Source organism: Euprymna scolopes, chromosome 42 (genome assembly GCF_053919585.1).
Source record: "Euprymna scolopes isolate OS-2025 chromosome 42, ASM5391958v1, whole genome shotgun sequence".
Lineage (NCBI taxonomy): Eukaryota > Metazoa > Mollusca > Cephalopoda > Sepiida > Sepiolidae > Euprymna > Euprymna scolopes.
This window is the reverse complement of record NC_136523.1, coordinates 33,894,439-33,900,373: the sequence shown is the minus strand read 5'-3', so window position 1 is coordinate 33,900,373 and position 5,935 is coordinate 33,894,439.

The window sequence follows — 5,935 nt, the reverse complement described above, 5'->3', positions numbered from 1 at the left end:
ACTACTACTACTACTACTACTACTACTACTCTCTATCCGACCCTTTTCCTTCCTTCCTTCTTTTTTAATTTTTTGTTTACATTTCTAGATACAAAATAGTTGTGTGAGAACGGTGAATTTGTAATCACATTTACTAATTTGTTTCAATATTACTTTTATTTTATTTTATTTATTTGGTTTTTATTTTTTTGCTTCAGGTTTTATTAATTATTTTTTTTTTAGATTTTAAGTTTCTATAACTTGGTTGAAGGATTCCAATATGGGTTTTACATTCTTATATTTCTCATCGGTAGGTTCATATGCGTTTTTGCTGCTAAATGACTTTCGCCGGCATTCGATTTGAAGGAAAATCATGTTTAATTTTCGATTTTTGAGCGATTATTCGAAAAATAGATAACTTTACACGAATAGGAAGGATTTTTTTTCATGTTTGAGTGATCCGTCCGTGATTTTTCATTTTAATATACTTTCATAGAAATGTTTCTGTTATGTCAAAAAAACTATTTTCTTTACGTCACAAGTATCACGCTCATACATGAATTTCATAGCTAATATAACATACTGACCCAACGGGTCACGGGTAGTCTAGTGTGTGTGTATATATATATATATATATATATATATATATATATATATATATATGTATATATATATATATATGTCTATATATATATATGTATATATATATAATCTTTTAACAAAGTCAAACAGTTATATATGTATATATATATATATATATATATATATATGACTTTTTGACTTCGCTAAAAGATAAAATTATACTCAATTTATATTAATTGCTGACGTAATTCTTGGCAATTCCAAAAGACGCGATCGTCGTCCAAAATGGCCTCTGCCAATGCCAGGGACTACGTTATTTGCATCATCTTTTCTCGTATGCATATACTTTTTGCACTCATTCACCCCAAACAAGGCATACTACCACTTGGAACATAAGCGGCTGATATTTGAGAGAGGGAGAGAGAAAGAGAGAGAGAGAGAGAGAGAGAGAGAGAGGGGGAGGGAGGGAGGGAGGGAGGGAGGGAGGCAAGCACACTTTCCGAGAGAGAAAGAGAGAAGCAAACACACTTTCCGAGTATGCTGAAAACGAATATCGCATTTGAATTTTTCGCAAATGAGTATTTTCCCAGATATTAAGCAATGTCATGTGTTATGCTATTGCTGGTGGCCATCATATATTGGTACGCACGAGCACACATGTAAACGCAACCCTGAGAAACTATTCACGCGCACGCGCGTACCAAGCTGGCCACCAGAAATAACATAAGAAATGGCACTGCTTGATATCTGGAAAACTATTTGCGGAAAATTTAAATGCGATATTCGTTTTCAGCATACCCAAAAACCTTAGCAAATCGCGTTTTAAAAGGAAAATATTAAGGTGGAGGCCAGGTAAAAATTTACCGTTATGCTGAGGAGTTTAAAAGATGGGGTTTCGGGTAGGGTGTTATTTGTCGTGGCATTCGTTGGTGGAGAATAATTAACACATATCAGAATCCAACATAATTTGTGTGGGCGCGTGGAAATTATCAGCAGCAGCAAAGAGATTAGCAGCAGCAGCAGCAAATTTAATGGAACTAGCAGGGCTACCCGGCGTTGCTCGGGACCGTATAAACAATGAAAAAACAAAAGCAGATATTGAACATATGTTTTATTCTTAGGGGAGAGGAATCTTTCATCTCTATGTATTATTTGTTTTATCTACCCTAGGACTGGTATTGTTCATATTTTATCCCTAGCATAGGTAATTTAAAGCATGTATATGAAATTGTTTTACCTTAGGGAGAAGAGAACAGGTAATATACAACATAATGTGTCTATATTACATCCCTGGCAACGCCTAGAAACCAGCTAGAATATGTATTTCAGTCAATCTTTATTACATCCTGGGCTATGCCGGGAAACCAGCTAATCTCTATTTAGTGACTTGACCACCAAAATACCTCCCTAAGTGTGTCCTTTCTTTTGAACTTATTAGATATAGGTATCTAGAAATGTGTGTGAAATTTTGTTGAATGCATTGTTCACTATGATTTTCTTATTGTTCTACACAATATCAACTGTAGCGAAATAACACAGTAAACTTAGTGTAGTGTTAGAATAAAGAGCAAAGGAAAAAAATTAGGAAGTGTGCGCTAGAAGAGGAAGGAAAGAAAAAGTAGAAAAAATGCAACACGGTCTTGAGAGAAAAACAAAATTAGCGTCGAGGAAAACGGACGTGTAAAGACGCAGGCCGCAGGCGAGAAATGGCCGGCGTGAGATCAGAGAAAGAAAATTGTTGCGGACCAGGATATAAAATACCCTAACTCGCTACAAGAAAAAAATAATGAAACGAATTGAATGAAAGAAACAAAGAACTCAAATGCTGGAATAAAATAAACATGTCGTTTATTTTCTGTTGAGAAATGAAAGTCTTCAGTGTACATGTGTTCATTCAGCCGTTGACAACTACGCGCGTGGAAAGAAAGGGGAATGCAATAGAGAAACGCGAAGTGGCAAGCCGGCCTGTAGAAAGAGAGGGTTAAGCTCAGTAGAGCGTCGCGCACATGTCTGTGTCGATGAGCCAAAGCGAAGGGGAGATAGAGTGAGAAAAGTCAATCCAGTTTATGGAGAGAGAAGGCATATAAAGTGTACTTGCGCTTGCCCCACATCACAGTAGCAGGGAAAGTGACGTTAGAACACGCGGTCGGTTCGTCGACTCAACAGGTCGAATGCTGGTCCGGACGAAAAAAGGGAAATTAACAGGTTTTGTTGACTTTTATACTGGAGTTAGTGTTCTGGGTGCGCATGTCTGGTTTTCACTTTAAAGGAAGTGACGTCACAGCTCGGATGCGTGTGTGTGTTCATGAATGTGAGTGTGTGTATGAGGCTGTGTATATGCGTGCGTGTGTGTGTGTGTGTGCGTACGTGCGGGTGTGTATATGTATGGGAAAACATGTTCGAACAAAGTCAACGTCAAAGAAAATGGACGTGTAAACAGCGAGGGACCAGCAAGCGGTCAGAGGAAGGAGAAACGAGACCTGGTAAAATAAACATTTGGCAGCAAGAGACTTATTTAAGTAACGGGAATAAAAAACGTTTTGTAAAAAAAAAAAAAAAAAAAAAAAAAAAAAAGAAAAAAAAGAAATGGTGTTGATCCGGATTTCGTTTATTTGTTCCCAGTTTTGTTTTTGGGGATTGCTGAAGTAAAGTGTAACCCCCCCCCTTACAAGAACAGATAGGAAAATACAGCGGCTGAAACGCTGAAATTCTAACAACCAAGGCCACTTCAATAAATAGTGTAAATACGAACTCATTGCGGTTTAAAAGCAACTTCATTGTAATCATTTCGCAGATAATAAAAGCGATAGCAAGACGTGGTCAACTCATGATGAAGATGTCAAAGGTCGGGTCATACTATTACGCGAGAATGACATTTACGGGCTCCCCCCCCCCCCTCATTCGACGTCCTCGAGCAAGAAACTGTGATGATGTCCTTGAATTCGCCAGCCAACCCTTCGCTGGACAGGTCGAATATGTACAACCACGGCCACCGACGACCCACTTTTCTATGTCGCTCAATAAGAAATGTCCCTGCCTTCCCAGTTCTGATGTGAGAATTTTAATAAAGCGATCCGCACGAGATCTCGTTGTCTCTCGAGATGACGACAAGAAAAGCAATAAGCAAATCTTTCGTTATTGTTGCGGTGAGATTCGCCCACGCATCTTAAAAAAAAAAAAAAGAAAATAAAGAAAAAAAAAAGAAAAAAAAGAAGAAAAAAAAGACGACATGTCAGTCGGGCACACTAACGCTTGAATTAACATTTGTTGGTTTTATTGTTTTGTTTTACGGTATATCAAATCTTTTCTGTAATGCAATACCGAATCCAATCATTTTTGTAAATTTTTTTTTAAAACTTCAAGTTTTTTATTAAAATTTTTTTTTTTTTTTGCAATAATAATGAAAGATCCACTTATTGGTTTTTCTCGTCGTCATCTCGGGAGACAATGAGATCTCGTGCGGATCGCTTTAATCAACAAATATGTTTTGATAAAGTTGATATTTTTTTTTGGATAGCGCAATTTTTTTTTTGACAGAAACATCATCATTATATCGTAGAAACCCAAATATTCCATCGTCGGCATTAGTCTCCCTGATAATTTTCTAATCAGAATTTTTTCTAGAACGAACGTCACCAGGTACTTTTTATTTTTTATTTTTATTTTTTTTTTTTAAATTTTTTTTTTTACATGGAGGTCACCACAAGGCCCGGAAGCGGCGATAATGGTTATTGTGTGTACAGTAATCAATGGGATAGTATCGTAGTAATCTTTAATAATGGAGATTTGATAAAGTGTCTTACTTAAAGGGACAGTTCATCAGGAATTTGTTTATGTTGGACTTGAAGACATCCAAGTTGAAGTCAGGAGGGAAACAGGCAAGCGGCAGAGAGTTCCAAAGGTGTGTAGTTCTAAGAAAGAAACTTTGTTCATGGAATCTACTTTTTGAGTTTGGCACAGATAAAGAATGGGGAAAATTATTGACAGTGGTTTCAGCTAGACGAGTGTTTATCATGAAAGATTTGCGAGGCGGGGAGGGCCAGAGATTGGAGCTCAGACCACCACTTGCCATAGAAATAACGATAAAATAAAGATAGGCTCGCAACGTCTCTTCTGTGGGAGAGAGGTTGTAGGGAAGAGAAAAGGGTACCCCCCACTAGGCCAGGAAGTCTATTTTGCACCCTGTTTAGCAGCTCCTGCCCAGATGTGGCGGCAGTACTCCATCCTTGGACGTACTTGGCTTTTATACAGATAGAGAATTGCATCAGTAGTGAGATATGTTCTGGAGCGGTAGAAGGATCCCCCCATTTTTCCAGCGACCTTGGCAACAGACTTGATGTACGTGTTCCATTTCAGGAACACGTACATAAAGTCCTAATATCGTAGAAACCTAAAGATTCCATCGTCGGCATTAGTCTCCCCGATAATTTTCTAATCAGAGTTCTTTCTAGAACGACACCAGGTAATTACGGGAGGGACCACAAGAAGGTTGCCAACATTCTAAGTGCAAGTATGGAATAAACTGGATTCGAACTTGGAACACTCAGGTTGTCAGTCCTTGTCATTAACCACTTAACCACTGTCACGTCCTTGAAAAATGAATAACATGCAACAAGTATGGGTTTATTAACATTTTCGTTTTTTTTTACATGTAGTTCACCACTGCAAAAAAAAAAAAAAAAAAAAAATAGTGTCCATTGTTTTTAAAACGAATAGCACGTAACAAATTTGAAAGTATTGTTCATCTATAATATAAATATCACCTGTCTGTTTAAATGTATGCATGTATGTATGTGTGTGTGTGTACGGCATAACCTCGTTGACACACCGGTTCTCGTCAGATCACCGAAGTTAAGCAACGTTAAGCCGGGCTAGTACCAAATGGGTGACTATTTGGGAATTCTAGGCGTTGTATGTGCTTTCCGCTTATCTCGGCATTGTTTCCAGTCGTCCTGAACCTCCACTTGCCACTGGTATTCAACAATGTCGACTTAGGAGAGGTATGGTTGGAGATTACGCAACTCTTACCACAAACATTTCACGCGCAGGCACCATTACAGTGGGTATCCATAGTCTGTCAAGACTGAAGGAAGTCTTGTATATATCCAATGTATGTATGTATGTATTTGGGGTAGAGAGGGCTCCCGTAAGCCATGGTGAAGGCAACCTTTCTAGGAGAAGCAAATCTCTGATTTAAAAAACCATAAAGCGGAAGACCAGTACCCGCATTAAGCTGGTCTGCAGTTTAATTTGTTGCTGGCTATCTTGCTCTTGCTTGTTGCTGGATCTCAACATTTTGAACCGAGAGAGAGACTTAGCTGTCGTACAAAGCTAAGACTCTGTAATATCATATTTGTATAGATACTCCCTCAGA